The sequence below is a fragment of the Mauremys reevesii genome, linkage group 3 (assembly GCF_016161935.1).
Source record: "Mauremys reevesii isolate NIE-2019 linkage group 3, ASM1616193v1, whole genome shotgun sequence".
NCBI lineage: Eukaryota > Metazoa > Chordata > Testudines > Geoemydidae > Mauremys > Mauremys reevesii.
Window position 1 is genome coordinate 5,286,006 of NC_052625.1, and position 19,989 is coordinate 5,305,994.

At 43.3% G+C, this 19,989-nt stretch overlaps 1 protein-coding gene across 5 annotated transcripts in view; it reads right to left on the minus strand.

Annotated features, from left to right (window-relative positions):
• LOC120400031 (bifunctional protein GlmU-like) overlaps positions 1-19,989 on the minus strand; it is a 124,280-nt gene that overhangs the window by 58,706 nt on the left and 45,585 nt on the right. Inside the window, exon 1 of one of the 5 annotated variants that reach the window (XM_039528388.1) lies at positions 18,329-18,416. The exons of the other annotated variants lie outside the window; for them this stretch is intronic. The gene's annotated coding sequence lies outside the window, so the exon portion shown is untranslated. Of the gene's footprint in view, positions 1-18,328; positions 18,417-19,989 lie in introns of those variants that run through there. 5 annotated transcript variants of the gene reach the window in all.

Here is a 19,989-nt window from a genome sequence, read left to right on the forward strand (position 1 = left end):
GAATGGGTTATAATTGTTTAATTACAAGGTAGGTGAGGTAGTATCTTTTATTGGACAATAGTGCAAATAACGTTGGTAGCTTCTGTTTAACATCCTCCAGACATACTAATGGAATGGAAAGAAAATGGAAGATCTAACTCATCCTTTCAGTCTGGCCCAACCAGTTTCATTCTGAGACCGCCTCTTCCCATGAGTTATTCTGTTAGCAATCCTCTTTTAAAAAGACAGCGGTCATTGGGACACTTCCTTTCCAGCCAGGAGAGCATGTCTCTTTTCAAACCAGCACCCACGCTGCATACAGTGGCCAGCAGAGGGTGCTAATACAGGGAACGTTTCTCATGACCCAGAGCTCAAACCAGCACCCTCTGTGCATACTGAGCAGGAAAGCTAGAGTCTCATGGCCAGTCCCGATTCCATTTGTCCTGCATTGTAGCACTCTGTGAGCTACTTAGTTGCACATAGTTCAAATTAACTGGATTATTTAATTATGTCTGTTCATTAGTTCTACTTCGATTGCAGTGTTCATGAATAAGCAGATGACAAGTTAACACCTTGCATTTCCACTGTTCTTTTTGTATTTTTTAGAGAACAACCCCAAACCCATTGCAAATAATGTTTGTAACCATACACAGGCAACTAAGTGAACAAATAGAATGTGGCAGCCATTAAGTTAGGAAGATTCCGCATTCAGCCACAGGCATTAGCACTGTGGTGTTGTTATTGTAAATGAGAAAAGAAACCATACTTAATTCTTACATGGTGCTTTCATCCATACAGCTCAAAAGAAGGTAATTATTATCCCCATTTTACAGATGGGAAAACCGTTTTACAGAAGGTCACCCAGCAAGCCAGTGGCAGGGCCAGGATTGGAATCCAGGTCTCCTGAGCCCCAGTCCAATGAGACTAGTTTCTTCTACTTGACCAAAACTAGCATGAACCTCCACTCAATCTCTCTGCTAAGGTCAGTAAGCCAACTTCTGGGCCCTGCAGCACACACACCTTTCACGCTGGTATCAATGGAAGTTGCACCGGTGCATTTGAAGGACTGTATCATCTCAGTGCCATGGCACGCTGAAGATGGTTGACTCTTTCACTAACATTGGAATCTGCAAAGAAAGGACTTCTACCTCACTTCTAGCAAGTGTAAGTTTGCAGTGTATTTCTATATTCGTTTCCAATTCTTTCCTAAACAATAAACCTGTCTGAGCCATCATTTTGCACACAATGTTGCAGAATTAAATATTATTATTAAATAAAGCTGCCAGCCTTCAGCTGAAGCCCCTTTGTGTGACTGGTAATGATCTTCTTAACTCCACTGTAAAAGGTTGCTCAGCTGGTGTTTTCAAAGAACACAGTTCTTTTCCTCTATATACAAGCTTTGAAACCTACCCAGCATCTAAAGAAAAATATTTCCTCAGCAATTAGCAAGCGCAACTAATTTAAGAAATATAATCTTGAGCAACTAGTCATTCTAGAAGACTCAGAACAAAATTATTTTCTCTCTCTGCCTACTGGACTTGGGTCTAGGGGGCGTGCAAACAGTTTTGAATGTAACTTCTGGGTTCTTTGAGCTTCCCTGATCTTGGAGGAAGGCACAGACAACAGTTATGGAAACCATTTGTACCAAAGATTGTTTTCAAAGGATATCAGAGACACCTGTCGCAGTGTATATCTTATAGTACATCTTTTGGAAACTACAGCAGTTTAGGGGGAGAAAAAAAATACCTTAAAGCAGCTGAAAGAGAAGACTGAGTGCTTATCACCAGGCGAACTTTCTATAAATATATGGCATTCAAAAGTACAGTACGCTATTCAGGTCCTCATGCTTAGATGCTCTTGAGTCCTTCAAAAGCACTTTTTCTTTTACCATGTGACTATTCAGCAGAAGAAAATCAGCCAGTTTACATAACAGCTGTTAGTGCTAGCTTTGACATATTACTCCTAAGCCGTACATCTATAATGGGTTTTTCAAATGTGTTGCCATGTTCAGTTGATTAGTTGTGGGTGATATGAAATGTCAAACTATTAGCCTTGACAACTACTGCCAAGGTTACTATCTTCTGGAAATATCTTTTTAACCATATAACTGTTGGTAAGTGGGAAAGGTGATGCTCAAAATACAAAGAGATAATAAGTATGAATTACCAAACCAAAACCAGAGAAAGCTTTGTTTTCAGTTTCCTTTGTTATGCATGTCTTCGTTAGCCTCTGAAGTGATCATGCCCTTGCAGGGTTACGTGCAAAAACAATTTAAATTGCAGAACTGCAAAGGAAAAAAAGAAGCTTCTTACCAGCAGTGTTCTACCATCACTTTTAACCTGCAAGGCACTAAGGGACCAATCCTATTAGCGATGCATGGCTCACGTGCGTAGTCTTTTCTATTGGAAGTAGACCCATTCAAGGACACAGGACTACTGCATAAGAAAGAACTACCCGCACTGAAAGAAAGAATAGTCTTGTAACACTGGGACTCAGGGAACCTTGATTCAGTTCCCAACACTGTCACAGACACCATGTGTGACTTCAGACAAGTCTTCCTCTGCCTCAGTTCCCTCTATACAATAATACTTGTATAGCCTTGTTGTCTATTTAATAATCATAACCTCTTTTGGGTAGGGGCTGGTTCTTACTATGTGTTTGTACAGCACCTACCACCCTGATCTAGGTAGGCCCTGGAGGCAGAACCATAACATAAATATGGTTAGCATTATTCATTATTTAATATTCCACTAAAATCCAAACACCTTTGCAGATACCTCCCTGCAAACAATACCACCCAGGGGCCTTTGCACATGAGAAATCTATACCCACTTTAAATTCTGCTTCCATTGTGCTGCAGCTGAGAATTGCTGCATCTGCAGGTGCCCATGACCAGTCCTGACATCACAAATATTACACACTACCGATTTCTAATAACAGGTAGCAAAACCACACAGCCTTTCCAAATACAAATTTTACTCAAGTGTTTTTTTCTGAAGCATTGTTACTTACTAAGCTATGTATGTTTCCTCTCACTCTCTGAATTCTGTAAGACACAGCACATTTGCAAATTTCCCCACCAAAAACGTTACATTTAGCTCCTGGTTTCTTGATATTCCTTATGATTTCTTGTGGGAATGTTAATTTATCTGAAAAAGATGTTTTTATAGAGCATGCCGGTTCCCCAGCAGGGAATAATCGCTGTGTTCCAGTGTCAGAGTAAGACTCACAGATGTAGAAAAAATTAACAATGATAAGAGCAAGAAACTGTTAATGATCAAAAATGTGCTGCTACAGGTTCAACGCCAAAGTCTGAAGGAGATAAGTCTGTATGTATACCAACGCCGGACAAAAAAGTGATTATTCAGCTATTCATGGGAACAGAGCTATTGATTCAAATAACAAAGAACACTATAAACTGCAGTGTTTTTCTCTCCTTCCTCCCCCACACCCCATCTGGGAAAATTGATTTTCTTAAATTTTCCCTTGAACCTGCATCAGGGTTTAATCTAAACCTAATGCAGGCTTTTTAAAAACTCCCATAAATTAAAAATATATCTTCTTATTTTGCACATTTTTGTTCCCTGCTGTTAAAGCAGAAAGCACAGAGGAATTTGGCTGGCAAAAAGGTGGGGGGGAAATGCTAATTGCATTTTTTTATTGTACTACAATACAGTATGTGTTTAATTTTTTTTAATAGCCTTTAAACACAAAACAAAAAAAAGCCAAGCACACGGTGTATGATAAGTTCTTTTCTCAAAGGATGGTCACTTTTTAATTGAACTGCAAGGCATGTTTAAATATTGAAATACAGTATTAGAAAAGACGAAAGGTAGGGTAGATGATAAAAGGTCTGCCACAAATGATGATGAAATGAAAGATTGCCAGAGAACCAGCTTTTCATCTTACACTCATGTTTTGCCTCAGAAAATGGGGTGGGGAGCAGGAAGCTCTAACAGACACTTCTTCCGAAGTTTGATGTTCCTCAAAAGCATGTAAGTCATCACTTTGAACCTGAACCCTTGAACACTGTATAAGCAAATGCAGAGTGCCAACAACACCTGGGATGGAAAAAAAATCATTTTTTAAAAAATGCATTTCGAATTGCATCGATTTCTATAAAAATGGATTATAGCTTGGGTGCTAACTAGATCATGAATTTTATGTGAGAATTTGTGCAACAAATAATCTGGTTTAAATTTTATTGGAGTCCAATAAAATGTGTAGAGCTAATTTAGGCCCCAAGTCAGCAAAACACTTAAGCGTGAATTCAAGTGCTTTTCTAAACAGGAATAGAATTAGGAACACATCTAAATGCTTTGCTGAATTGGGGCCCTATGTTTTTAAATTTAAGAATGTTCTTAAGTGCTTTGCTGAACCTTACTCAAATTTATGAGTTCCAGGTGGATCATGTAAGGGCCAAGGGGAAAATTTGCAAAGTCCTAGACAGGAGTTAGGTGCCTAATCGTTTGGATTAGATTTTGGCTCCACCCATAATGCAACTTTTAATTGTAATTTTGTAACCAACTAGAGGCACTATCACCCTAACAAGTTACAAGTAACATGCTTCATTCTGGGACAGATCCTATGCTAGTGTAAATTATCATCGCTAATTTACAGCAGCTGAGGATCTGCCTTTGTGTCCACATAGCAGCTGGCCCTGCTGCGTGTGTGCACCCAAATCTACGTTGCTGCTTGTGCCGGTGCATTCTGGACGAATCCATGCAGCTATCCCATAGTGCCTCAGCAGGGCACAGAGTGCTCTAACATTCGCACAGAGCAACAGCACCGCACGGCCCAACGTGCTGCAAGATGTTCTACCACAAGGAACCGGAAGAAAGGGTGGCAACCTTGCTATGCAAATACGTTGAGGGCTGAACTACAAGTAAAGTATGCTGGGTCACTTACAGGTGGGCACCTATGTGCCAGACTTCTTGTCTGGCTAAGGTGAAACATTATCAGCGGCCACCGTTACTGAGCTTTCGCCATGGTTTGTGTCTGCAAATCAGGTTTAGTGCCAATCAAGCCAGTAATTGGTGACAAATTAGTTGATTTTTTTCCCCCACACACGGCTCAGCTCCATGGTCTAATTGTGCCCTCGTTGCTACAGGATGTCTTTGAGACAAAGAACGTAGCAAGGTTGTAAGAGAGAATGGGCGTTGATATGGATAACAGGAATACAGAGGGATAGTAAATCTAAACAAGAGTTTGATAACAGATATAACATCTCATACTTCAGGGCTTAAGCCAATTTCTATTGTGGGTTAGGGAGAGACTTCTACAGAGGGCAGATTATCCCACATCCACCTACAGTGGGGTTCCTCTGAAGCATCTGGTACTGGCGACTCTCGGAGACAGGATACTCAGATGGACCTCAAGTCTGACCCAGTCAACAAGACCTATGTTCCTATAAATTAAATTCCCATAAATAAGACAATCTGGTCAGGAGCTCAACATCACCACCTTTCATTTACTTTTCCTTGGGTGGGTCACACCGCCTTTATGGTCTATGGCTCAGTTCTGCCAGGTGCTGAGCGCTCTGCCCCGATCCAGCAAAGCACATTGTAGAGTGCTTAGCGTGTTCCTGGTCCTCCACAATTACAAGAGAGGACCAGGATGTGTTGCAGTGGGGAGCTTAATAAATGTGGGAACTTCCTGGTTGGGACAGTTTACTAGTTGCTGCTTAAAGTATGGCTCGTTATGTTTATGTCCTTGCAATACTTGGGGTCAGCAGTGAGTGAATCCCTCTCTTTAAAGAAGTAGTAAAGGAAAGAGAGAACCCCAGATTGCCAGGGTGGTGAGCGAGTGGGGAAAGTGGAAAGTTAGGAAGGCGCCTGTGAAAGCTGCAGCAAGGAGGAGTCAGAGCCCTGTGTCAATGCAACAATGGAACCTATAGCACAAATGGCCCTGTTAGAAAAGTTTGATTTTGGCAACTCAGGCAGTGGGCCTTGATAAGAACGGCCATGCTGGGTCAGACCAATTGTCCATCTAGCCCAGTATCCTGTCTTCTGACAGTGGCCAATGCCAGGTGCTTCAGAGGGAATGAACAGAACAGGTAATCGTCAAACAGAGGCTATGGATACTTCAGAGCATGGTTTTGCATCCTTGCCCATCCTGGCTAACTGCCATTGATGGACCTGTCCTCCATGAACTTATCTAGTTCTTTTTGGAACCCTGCTATAGTCTTGGCTTTCACAACATCCCCTGGCAAGGAGTTCCACAGGTTGACTGTGCATTATGTGAAGAAATACTTCCTTTTGTTTGTTTTAAACCTGCTGCCTATTAAATGGATGCCTGTTAGATGGATCCAGAGAGCTGAGCGATTTCAGATGAGTCCTGTTTTCTACAATAAAACCTCAGAGTTATGAACACCTCAGGAATGGAGGTTGTTTGAAATGCTGAACAGAACATTATGGTTGTTCTTTCAAAAGTTTACCACTGAACATTGACTTAGTAAAGCTTTGAAACTTCACTATGCAGAAGAAAAATGCTGCTTTTAACCATCTTAATTTAAATGAAACAAACACAGAAGCAGTTTCCTTACCTTGTCAAATCTTTTTTAAAAAAAACTTCCCTTTTTTTAGTAGTTTACTTTTAACACAGTACTGTACTGTATTTACTTTTTTTATTTTAATTGTTTTGTCTCTGCTGCGTCTGGTTGCGTACTTCCGGTTCCAACTGAGGTGTGTGGTTGACTGGCCAATTCCTAACTCTGAGGTTCTATGGTATTTGTCTTGAATTTTAATATAGAAACAGACCACTAGCCCTTATTGGAACTATTGGGTTCAAAACCACTGGATGACTTTCTACTTCAGATTCAAAGATTTCCACCCTGGCTGATACAATTTTCTTTCAACACTGAAAACATACCGGGGAAAGCACTGATAGCTGCAGACACTATCTAGAGCAGCAGTTGACCCGCCACCAATGGAAGAAGAGGCTTTAGAGAAAGATGTCGAAGTCTACATTGACCTTGTTATGGCAGCAATCCCAGCATCTGCCAGTCAACTTCAGCAATTTAGAGATGAAGAACTAAAGGATGAACATGCCAGAAACTGACTCAACTTTGTCAAAGAGGGTGTGGTTGAAGAATACAACTTCCAACAGACCTACTGCCATGTTGGCAGGACTGAAATGAGCTTCACATGGCTGAAGGTCCATTCTTATCGCTACGGTACTTCATAAAGGGATGCTATCCAAAATCCAGGCAGGACACCAAGGAGTAAAAAAATGCAAGGCATGAGGACAACGATCTGTACGATGGCCCGGTCTGAACAGGCAAATTCAGACCTTAGTAGAGGGTTGTAAAATATATAACCAGGAGGGAAAAAAGCCAGTCACCAAACCATTGCTCTCTACAAAGCAACCTGAGAGACCCTGGCAGCTAGCAGCCACAGGTCTGTCTTTCTGGAAAGGACATACATTATTGCAGTTGATTACTTTGAGATATATTCAGTAGGCTATACTCAGAATTCACTGGAATAGGTCATTCAGAAACTAAAGTCAATATTTGCAAGACATGGAGTTCCTGAAGTCCCCATCTTGGATAATGGGCCTGGATTTACCTCTGCAGCATTCCTAGCATTTGCACAGGGCTTTGATTTTGAAGATCATACTAGTAGTCCACATTCTCCCCTAGCAATGGGGACGGGGGAGAGAGCAGGGCAGACTTTTAAAAGACTTCTGCAAAAATCAGTGCACCCATATAAAGCACCCCGGCATATCAGTCAACACTGCTTGCTTCTGGACTATCTCCAGCAGAACTTCTGATAGGAAGACGACTAAGGATGACTTCACCTGTGGCACTGTTATAGCTTAAATTTAAGTGGGTTCTGCTAGGTGGTGTTTATTGCTGTAGTGTTTCTTTCCCCTGCCCTTCTTTGGTTTCCTTCTCTCCTTGAGACACAGCTACGTGGGGAATCCCATGAAGGAACAAAACAGGATGTCTGTTGTTTCTTTTGTCTGGTAACTTTCCTTAGCAGGGCTAGATCACACAGGGTGCTGAGCACCTCCTGAGACGTGCTGGATATCATGTCTGTGTGCCTCGCAGAAGGCATTCAGCACTTACCGGGATCAAGACCTAAAGCTATTGTGAGCAGGCTAGTGTATTTACAGTAATTGTTGTATTTACAGTTCACGCACACCTTTCTTTGTGGCCCTGCTGCGGAGTATCAGTTTGCATTTTTATAAAGGTTTAGTACCACCCTGTTTACATTTGATAAACGTTTACATTAATTTTTTGTTCTAATGGAACAGTACATGACCCTCCTGCGTTAAATAACAGCTCTTTACAAAACCCACTGCCAGGAGATCTATAAAGCCACAGACGAGATATTACCTAAGCAGAAAACTGTCTGCCCACGACATAGACAAAACCAACGTTGTGTGCTCTTGGGAGCCTCCTGCTGATTTTCAACTAATATTGTTAGCTACAAGAACACAGCTGTGTTGCTGTCAATGAGACAGGTACATCCACTAGATACGTTTGTTCATAACCCATTGAAGCAAACAAATGAAAAAACACATACGGGAAGATTTTAAGTTAAAAACTTAAGTTTGAGGGAAACAAGTTGTACTCTCGTGCCTCAAAGGGTACGTCTGCACCGCAGCTTGGAGATGGCAGGATTGCGAGCATGGGTGGAGACACTCCCACCAGCTCTGCACAAGCTAGCATACTAGTGTGGCTGTTGCGGCACTGAGGGTGGCTTGGACTAGCCTTCCACGTCCAAGCCCACCCAACCCTCGGGTCCGAGCTCAGGCAGCTAGCTCAAGATGCCGCCTATGCTGCAAAGTCCACACGGCTCTTTTTAGCATGTTAGCTGGAACAGAGCTAGTGCAAGTCTATCTACCCAGGCCAGGAAGCACACCTCCGCGCTGCAATGTAGACATACTCTACAGATGCTAAAAAAGGCAGCTACAAACAAGGGAATTTTTATTTTGTCTCTTCAAATAGTATTTTGAATTTGGAAGAGGAAAGAAACAGATACCCAATATTTTGAAAAAGAAAAAGAAATGTACGCCTGCAAACACTAACGCATGTGAAATGTCTGCTGCACCCAACATTCTAACAGAGGAAACAGGGTGAGATCAGGAAGATGAAACCAACTCACTCTAAGGCCTTGATCCTGTAAACATTTAAGCACATGCACGAGTTTACTCATATGGGTAGCCCCATCAAATTCATTTTTCATTAATGATTGATGTTAGAGTAACGCCGACAGGCCCCATCTGAGATCGGAGTCTCAGTTCAGTGCCCTGTCCGTTGGCTGACACTGCACTCTCCTTCACTGCATTCCAGCTCAGTGGAACAACTCACACGAGTAAAGTTGTGCATTAGTTTAAGTGTCTGCAGGCTGAGGCCTTAGCTTGCACTCTCCTGTACTGGAAGACTCACACTTGTCTGGTCTGTTTCTGTCTCTTCATCCTGCAAATACTTATGCACGTGTTTAACTTTGCTTTTGATGGACCACTTGCCATGAGTGAAGTTAAACATGCTCATAGTGGGTATGTCTACACTGCAGTTAGACATCTGCTGACTTGGGCGAGCGGGGCTCAGGCTAAGGAGCTGTTTAACTGCAGTGTGGAGTTTCGGGGTTGACGACCATCCACCTCACAGGGTCCTAGAGCCCAGGCTACACCACAGTTAACCTGCCCAAGCCCCATGAGCCAGAGCCAGTCAGCACGGGCCAGCCGTGGGGTTTTACTTGCAGTGTAGACGTGCACAATGTTTGCAGTATTGGGTCCCTTGAATACACTCCTTGAGGCAAGTCTCTCTTTTTACTTTGGGCCAAGCACAGCCAATGCTTAATAATAAATGACAATATGAACAACTCACATTAATCTCGTGTGAGCTGGAAGAAAATACCAGCTCTTTAATCTAGCAGAGGAAGGTATAACAAGAACCCATGGCTGGAAGTTAAAGCCACACGCATTTAAATTAGAAATAAGGCACACATTTTTAACAGCGAGGTGGTTAACCACTGGAACAAACTACCCAGGGAAGTGGCGGATTCTCGATCTCTTGATGTCTTCAAATCAACCTTGGATGCCTGGCTAGAAGAACTATTTTAGTCGAACACAAGTTATTGGCCTCAATACAGGAGTAACAGGATGAAAGGTGATCTAATGAGCCCTTTTGGCCTTAAAATCCGTTAACCTGATTTTCTTTAAAATATTATAAGCCTGTAGATAACTTGTGAAACAATATTAAAAATGCCAATATCTCAGTTTAACTAGTCAGCTGTCAAATGCCAAGATGGTGCAGGTTATTAATGGTCCATTTTCTTTTTGCTGCTGCATCTGCAGATCACAGACACACAGAGCCCACAAGAAGATCTTCTTCAAAGTGCTCGTCATCTCATCTGCTTCTGAAAGTTCTTCTGGCAGACTTTTAAGACCAACTTGTGGCATGAGATTTCCCTAGCTGGTTCTTAACAACAGCTTTTAAAATGCAGAAAACTATCAACTGTCTCCTCACTTTGTTGAGGGGAATTGACTCCAGCGGTGAGGGAGATTTTCAGCAATTCTGCCAGCCATTTGGTCTCTAAGTTCATTCCTCCCTTCCTGTTCTCACTTGACTTAGTTCCTTTAGGAGTCCTTCTAACCTCACGGCACGTGGGGCCTGTACAGATAATTCTTTCAATGCCATTTTAAGGTGGTAAATTTGCCTTGACCTAAGCAAGGGCTCAAATCAGATGAAAACCATGAAACTACAGCGGAATTGTGGGTTAGTTGGTTTTATACCAGGTGTGAGAAACAAGCTCCAAATCTGGAAGAATCCCATATATTGTGTGGTTTTCTGGCTAAATCTAACTTCTCTATGGATACACGCCACGTGTTTTACTCCAACACAAACCCACACAAAACAGAGACTGGCATGGCAAATATTGAATCTGGGGTAGAAAACAATACAGAGGACAGAATATAGAGCTAAAATAATGGGTACAAAGATGGCTCACAGCTGAACACAGGCAAAAGACAAAAATAATGATTCACAGAGGAGATTTTCTACCAGGACACACAGAAGTTACTCATTTGTCAACATGTCATTCTGAGGTACATGCTTTCATCCTTTTAGTAAGACTGGTGAACGCTGGGGTAGGACCGCAGAGAAAAACAATACAGCCAAATCCTGCTGTTTGTCACGCTTACCCTACTGGTCTCAAGTAAGTAGTCACATGAGCAAGGCGCAAGTTTGACATTTAGATCCCCAGAAACTGTGTAATAAGGGCTAATATTACACGTGTCAGATAACAACTTCTTTAGTCCATGCTTTGGGCCACCCAATATAAGCCCTCTCCTCACCCTCCCCACCCCACCCCTTCATATGGCAGCTTCTCCAATGAGCTCTGCAACATGACTAGTGTGGTACTAGATAATCTCAACATTCCATAGCAACTACATGATTCCTGCAATCCCACAAGCATCACTGTTTCCTATAGCCATACCATAAACAGAACGAACAGCGTGCAGCTGCTAGTCTCCCAGTCACAGTGTGGGGGTCTATGGAAATATGTTGCCTCAAGACCCTGCTCTACCACGTTAATCTCTGCAAGCTCCACTCTCCCTTCCAAAATTCACTATTTTGAGACTCTAAATATGTTTTGCATCTACAATTTTTCCTTGTGAAAGATTTCTTTTTTAGACCTTAACTATGGTCCTGATTTTTGCTCATTAAGGACTGGATCCAAAGCCCCACTGAAGTCCATGGAAAGATTCTGATAGTGATTAATAGATTCCGGAGCAGTGCAATCTCAAGCAGATTCATGTCAGTTTTGATCACATTGCTCTCCTTTAGCGACCATACACTGCGTTAAAGATCCTTGCTTCGATTATATTCAACATAGGAGCTCATTTCAAAACGAGTTCTCTTTATCAATATTTTATAACTGTATATTTAAAACTTCACATTGATATGCCAGTGACATGTATTTGTAGAAAGTTCATGGGACGAGAATATCAGGGCTCTCTCATATACTCCGCTAATTAACAAGTGTCTGTACACCGTCTTCAGTTATGGGGACAGATCCACAACTAGTGCAAATGAGCAGAGCTCTGTTCAAGTCAGTGGAGTGATACAGATTTGCACAAGCTGAGGATGTGGCTCATGAAGTGCTATATAAATATTAAATGATATTATTCATGATCAGCCTAGAGGGGTTACAAAGGAAGACATTGCCGTTAGTCCCAAACCGGCAAGTATTCATATGCAGACTATATAGTTTATACATTAACGTGGCCCCTACACCATTTTGCTTCTTTAATAGAAATACAAGATGTATTATCCCCGTATGCTATTTACTCAAGACTGAGGATGTTGCTATAACAAAGAGCTAAAGAGAGAAAAACAAAAGGAGAATAGTACTGCCGCTCAGACACTAACGGTTCTATTCTTTCGAAAAGAGCCACTGACTTCCACACCCAGCCCCGTGATTCATTTTAAAATCAGCTGGGCTGTTGAAGGCTGGTGTCCAACTCTGCAGCTGAATGGGCTCAGGGAGCAATGAGCAGAATATAAGCGAGCATCAGTCTTGCAATCTGTCTCTCTGCTGGACCGGACCATTATAAGTCCACAGCAAAAAAACCCAATTGTTCTAAATCAAGAGGGTAAATCTCTCAGATGGAAGGGCTAAGAGAGGATCCCTCTGCCGACTGTGTGCCGGCCTCCATTGGTTAGCATCGCTAAGGAATAGGTGGCTTAGTTCATTTACATTATTAGTAGAGCTGGATGGAAAATGCCGAACATTTTTCAGAGAACATTTCTGAATTTTGTTTCATGCAAATTTTGCACCAAAAATGTCAAGTTTTCAAAACTTTTCAACCACTCAGTGCACTGGTCGGTAAACAGCAAAAAAAAGAGTCAACATTCTGAAAAGCCAAACATTTTCAACCAGCTGTAAGGACTAATTTCATAAAAAGCATTGTGAGGAAAAGACAGGGAGGATGGACCTGGGTGTGGCCTGGACTGGGAAAACCTGAGCTTGATTCCCTGCTCTGCTACAGTCCAACTGTGTAACCTAGGGCAAGTCATTTGGCATGTATCTTCACTGTCGAAGTAACAGGTGATTGGCACCTGGATCATAGTCTAGCCAGGGCCTGAGCAGGCATCCTTACACACAAGGTATTGTGTCCTCCCTGGTGCTGTGCTCCCCCATGTGTGCTGCTAAAACTTCTGCAGCCAGATCCCTTGGTTTTGTGCTGCAGTGTGCTGAGCTGCTCTACAATGCGTTCCCAGTGAACTGTGGGAGAACTTGTCTGTCCTTCTGGGCACGGGGGGAATTGTGGGAAGGTACTAGAGGACTATCAACACTTGAGTGGTTTAACCTGTGTTGCAAAGTGGGCTGGTTACCAGGCTGAGTGAAAGCAGCACTTAAGCTTTACCCCATACCCTAGGATGGGCCAGCTAGCCTGGTGAAGAGATTCTTGTGTATGGATGGGAGGGGGCTTAGGGGCTAACACCTGACTAAGAGCCCAGGTTAACTCGGCAATGAAGACATACCATTAATTTCTCTGTGCCTCAGTTCCCCCATCTCTAAAATGGGGATAATAGCACTTCTCTACCTCACAGGGTGTGTGCAACTAAATTAATTTAAAAAAAAAGATTGTGAGGATCATAGATACTGTGGTTATGAGGGCCATATAAATACCTTAGATAGAAGACTGTATCAAATAAGGACTAGGGTGAGCCAAATACTTCTAAGTGCTGCCTTCTAAAGACGCTATCCCAAGCCTAGGCCCAGGGGCACGCCAGTGGCAGGGCTGAGGGAGGGAGGAGAGGTTGGGGCAGGGCTTCAATATCCAGCCCTGAAGCCCATAGGGCAGCCCTGTGGAGGCTGGCATAATTCACACAGACCCCCATGGTTGTCTAAATTATGCCAGGGGGTGCAGAACAGCTCAGGATTGGGAGGCACAAAGGTGTCTTAGAGCTGCAAAAGTCCTCCTTCCCCCCAGGCTGCGAGTTTAAGAGGCACAGCAAAGAATCTCCCCACTAGCAAGCCCAACTCCATTGACCTCAGTGCAGTTGTGCCCGCTCACACTGGCAGGGAATTTGCCCTGCTGGCTACAGCCCAGGAATGAGCTTTGCAAGACAAAAAAAAAACACCCACAACCTTTTATAAATTTATAAATTATAAATATATTTGCTTCGAGCCTAATACCTATTTTGCCAACATTATCTGACACACCATGTATTTGCCTAAAGTCAAAAAGTGAAGGCTGGTGGAAGGAAAGTGATAATGGATCCTATCTGTATTGCAGGGCATCTGCTTGAATGTCAGTTCCAACGCCAGTCCTGTACATTAGGGGTAGGTGGGCGGTGTAGTGCAGTCCACTATGGACGGCTTGTACTGCTTTGAAAAAGAACAGGCAGAGAGACGATAGTCCTGGAGGTCAGAGCTTTCTCGCAAGGGAGGCAGAATGTAGGTGATGTCCAGTTAACCACAGAGACATCAGAGTCAGCATTTGCAAAAGTGATGAGCAATTTTAGCTGCCTCGATTTCTGGGTACCTGAAATGAGACACTTTAAAGGGGCCTGCTTAGCCGGGGGCTGGCCAAAGATTTTCTGACAATTTTAAGGCATTGAGCACCCAAAAATCTCGAGCCCCTTTTGAAAACCTTTGCCCAGGCTTTGGTGGATTATTAAAAATGGCACCTTTGTGATGTGATGATGCCACCCCTGCTTTGCCGGGCACAATACCAGAGATTTGTTGTTGCCCCTTTAATGCAGTTTGTCTGTATGATTTCAGCTGGGATCCTGCAATTAATTCTGTGCAAGAAGATCCCTCTCCCTGCACAGAGACCCACTAATCTCAATGAGACTGCACACCAGCAAAGGGGTCTTTGCACAGGGAGTCAGTTGCAGGATCAGGCCCTATGCTCACAAAGCAGCTATCCCAAAAGTACTGTACATGAGTGAAACAGGATGGGGGGTGTTAACCCCTCTTCTCCCCCCCCCCCCTTTTTTAAGTGAACTAAAGTTTAGCTCTGTAACACAGCTGGTGGGAAAAGACATTACCATCTGGAACCATGCCCAGAAAAACTCAGCAAAGCTCTTCCAGCTTCTCCATATCTGGTTCACCTGCCGTATCTCCCTAAAATGATGACACCTGGTGGTTAAAATGAGTAAAGGCACAGCTGACTTTTACAACCTCATATAAGGAGGCTGCCTGGGACACAGAATTTAAAGAAAATTCAGGAAAACAACAACAGTGCAACTTAATGTATTTTGGCAGCAAAGATGGAGTACAAAAGCACTCCTATTTAGCTTTCCAAATTATTTTTAATGCCTTTTTATTGTCTTGAAATTATTTTCTGCTTAGAAGTACATGACAAAACCCCTAGGGCTGCCTATGTACATTTGGGACCTGAATCCACAAGACTTATGCACATGCTTAAAATTAAGCAGAGGTGTCGTTAAGCATGTGGGTAAGTCTTTGAATATCTGGCCTTTACCTTTCCAGTCTTTTTTATGACTCAAATGTCTTGATTAGACTGGAGCTAAAGCACTCCATAAAAGTTCATGTAGTTTGGGAGTCTAAAAAAAAGCAATTGGACTCGTCTCAGTGTATATTTGCCATTTTAGATGTGCATCGTTTGGTCTTAGCACTATCCATGCATGCTGCAGAATGTGTCACTGCAGTTACTTTGATACTAAAAAGTGATTAATTTTTAGAGAACATTCTTTTGTGAGATGTCCATACATACCGTTGTTTTAAAAACAGCCCCTTTTAAAATAGAATTGTAAAAGCATGTGTGTGCTATTTTTAATAAATGTCTATGGCCTTGATCCTTGCAAAAATGTTTTTGGTGGGTTTTTTTATTTACTATTTTGTGGGGGAACGTCAATGATCTGCTTGGAGAAGAGACACTCTCTAGTCCCAGTGTACGTGCTCATTCTGAAAGATGAAGACCTTCATTTTACAATTATTCTGAAGGCCTCAATCTTGCAATATGGTCACCAGGGATGATCCCTTATAAATAAAGAACCCCACTGAAGTCACTGGGGCTAGGGTCCTTCTAAGGTTAGAAAAGGGTGGAAGTTACAAACCTTTGCAAAAGGAACACCAAAGGAATCCACATAATATTATCACGTCCAAACACAATGAGCTGATATTGCTTTGGGAAACCCTGGATACTGTAGCATAATATTTTTTCTCTGCAAAATACCGTCCACTGACAACATACATGGCATCACTACATAATTATCTTCATGTAACAGTCAACTCTGCTTCAATCCAGTTGCTTTCAGAGCTACAGAGGCTTTTGTGAAATTCCAGTTGTCGTGGATGCACAAAGCAGAGAATGAAATAAAAGAAAAATCTGGACTTAGAAAAAGGACAAAACCTATAGGAAGAAGTTGAATGTTAAATATCTACATGTGCATAACGAGTGCACTGTGCCTATGCTGACAACACTCAAACCAAATTGTACCTAGTCATGTCTGTACAGACGGTGAGCAATATTACCAAATCCTGTTCCTTAGAAGGAGGTTTGGAGCTTTAAGGGTTAAATCTTGGAAATTTTTGTTAATGGCTTCGGTGGAACCAGATTTTTGCTCTAATCCCATATATGTCAGTTTTAGGGTTGCATACACAACAGTAGTCACGTTGTCTAGATGGAATGTCATGATATACATCACTGTATTCCCAAAATGACCTACCCCATCTCAAGCAGACAGCATCTCAAGGCTGGCGATATTATACATGACATCGGTGTCCAAATTCTATCTAAAGAGGCTATAAAGAAAGTGATTTGAAGGATCTCTATGCAGAGAGGAAATAAATGAGGTTATTTGCTAGAGAAGTAGGAAGCTGATTCCCTAGTCAAGACTGCCAGTCTCTCACCCAGATCCTAAAGGTGGGGGCTTATTCATAGATTAACAGGCTAAGCATCAGGTTAAAAACAGCTATGATATCAAAACACAGGCCTAACACGGTCAGCTTCAGAGATTGTCAACTGACTGCTCAGCCTAGAGGAGTCCTTTGGATGAGCCATTCTGCTCTCAATGGATATCAGAAATCACACCAAATTTTCGTAAAATTACAAGGCTGCCCCCGTGTACTTGGACTAATGTCATCACTTCCCAGGCATAGCAGATTTCCCATGGTGCTGCTCACACACCTGTCCCTGAGAGCAATTTCTCACACTAGCTTCAAAATCCTCTGGACTTTCAAGTAGTGTAGCAGCCGAGGGTGCCAGAGATTCAACAGCCATATTCCTTGCAACCATTAAAATAAGTTTGAGTAGAACAGAAGAGAAAGAAAGACATAGTTCTTTCTTAGGGCCAGATCCTGCAACTGGATCTGTGCAGGCAAACCATTGCTCCTGCACTGAGCCCCAATTGCGGTCTGCACACATGGACCCAGGTGCAGGATCAGGCCCTTTAGAGGATCCAGGAAGGCCACATAAAAGGCAGGTGCTGAGTCCATGTTTTGTTCAGAGACAGGGTATATGTGACAGAACGGGGTGTATATTACTCCAGGTTCTCATTTTACTATGGCCCTTTTACACTGTTCTGGCCATGAAAAGTGGACATAAAACCCATGTAAATTATATTTACCAGAATAGTGTAAAGGGTCCTTAGTGCACCTGAAAATTAGACCAATCAGCCTCCCAGTTATAAATCATAATTTAAATACGTGGAGATGATTCAATTTTTGTTTTCACAAAGAAACATAGGGTGAGGTTGGGGAAAAGATTCCCAAAGGGAGGGAAATTTCAAATTCTCCTATTAGTAGGGTGATCACCTGTTCCTTATCTCAAGGCACATTCTTTATTTAGTATCTAATATCCCACATCCCGCAGTGAGTCAATACAGGATAAACTTCATCCTGTTTCTCAGTGGTAATTAGATCCACCTGTTTGATTTTACACTACAAATGAAACACTGATGTGTGAGTGAGGTATCCCTTGAAAATAGTCTTTGGCCTGCATTTTTTCCACACTGATTGTCCTCCTCTCTCTCGGAGAGGCAGGTGGCCTCTCTGTTGTGTGACAGGCAGGCACAGTGTGGTACCACATGTTCTGGAGTCTTTGCAGTGTTTGGGATCATCATGTGCAGCCAAGGTGAATTGCTCTCCTGTGGCAATGCCTCCCGTTGCCCTTTGCATTGCTGCTGAAGATGTTTAACCACCTCCACGCACACGGACATTACAGCCTCAAATGGCTGTTTCATCTCACAGACGCAGCCAGAGACACTGGGACTTGAAATAGCCAAAATGACCAAAGCGGGGTCAGGGCCCGTAGCCTTGAATCTCAGAGGAGCCCCCCAGCAAGGATGGTGAATGTTGTAGTAGGGAAGTTGTAGCAGAGGAAACAAAAGTTGCAGAGCAAGCTGAGCAGTTTAACTCACCATATTAAATTTGCTCGAGCCCTTCACGGTGGCTGTCCTGTTCCCTGGACTCCCTCCTGTGGCCAGGACGCTGCGCTGGGCCGCAGGGCTGAGTTCGCTCAGTGCAAAGGTCACAGGCAAAGCACGTGGCTTGGCCCTGGCAAGAGGCCCGGGAAAGGGAGGTGCTCTGGAGCAAGCAGCACAGCTACAGCTGTAGGAAATAGCTAAAAGACGGCTCAGCCTGGATCCTGCTGGGTTTTTGTACACAAACTGTATTATCAAAATAGAGAACAGGTCTAACCACTCCTACCACCTCCAGAAGATCCACATCCCAACACACTCCAGTGCGAGAGCATGCAAAAACCTGGGTCTGACAACCAGGCCCCAGATTCTAATTCCTAAACAGAGAGCAAGTGTTGATGTTCCTACTGCACCAATACAATCCAGACCTTGACACATCCTGGCATGACAGCACCACGGAATCCTGCATCCAGTCAATTTTTGGCCCTCCTTGCACAAATTCTAACATATTAATACAGAATAAATTTAGCCTCTCCTACTTCAGCAAAAAACACCTCTGGATGCTGATGCATCCCAGTACATCAGTCACCACAAAAACCCAAATCCAGCACCTGGATCCAACTGGACTGAACAAGTTTTTGCTCCCAAGCCCATATGCCACGGCCAAAATAGAGAACACGGTGAGCGACTCCTGTTGCACCGTATCTGGAGTCTGCCAAACTGCAGACCAGGGCCGGCTCCAGACCCCAGCGCGCCAAGCGCATGCTTGGGGCGGCATTTTGCCGGCAGGGCGGCAAGCGGCTCCGGCGGACCTTCCACAGTCATGCCTGCGGGAGGTCCACCGGAGCCACGGGACCAGCGGACCCTCCGCAGGCACGTCTGCAAGAGGTCCCCCGGAGCCGCGGGACAGGCGACCAGCAGCGCGCCCCCTGCGGCATGCCGCCGTGCTTGGGGCGGCCAGATTCTTAGAGCCGCCCCTGCTGCAGACACAGATCCAGAAACTGTATCATCAAAGTAGCTGCTTCTACTGTTCCGCCCACAAAATATAGATTTCAACACAACCTGGTACAGGGTAGCTGCAAAACTCTTATTTTAGTAGCTGAATCCTACTGGACCCTGATAATTTTTGACTCCATATTCCAGAGTGCAGATACAGGGTTTTAATTCAGGCTCTTCTCTAAAAACTGGAAAGGGAAAACCACACAAACACATCCCAGAAGGAGAGCACATTGCCATGAAGCATCTTTTAGCAAAGGATGCTCTAATTTGAGAGAAGCTGGATTGTGTGCATGTGACAGGTTTTACTCAGAAGTGTTCTGAAAACACTGACCGAATGCTTCAACTTCCCAGACAATCTGAGCTATTGGTGCTTCATGGGAAACTCTGGAAAACATTTTATTTGGAAATAGTTCTGTTAACGTGGTCAGGCAGGGGGCAGGGGAATATCTAGAAGTGTGATTGTCCTACTTTTAATTTGCTATGGCAAAAGCAATACAATCTACCTTACAGTGCTATGGTAAATCTTCCCATAGGTCAATTACATTTTGTGTGTGACCCTGATCACTGTACAGCATGGATCCTACTGTCAAGATCCACACTATATGTCCCCGTTTCACTCCTTGTCTTCTCTCCTCCTCCATTACCGGTGCTATTTGCATGAA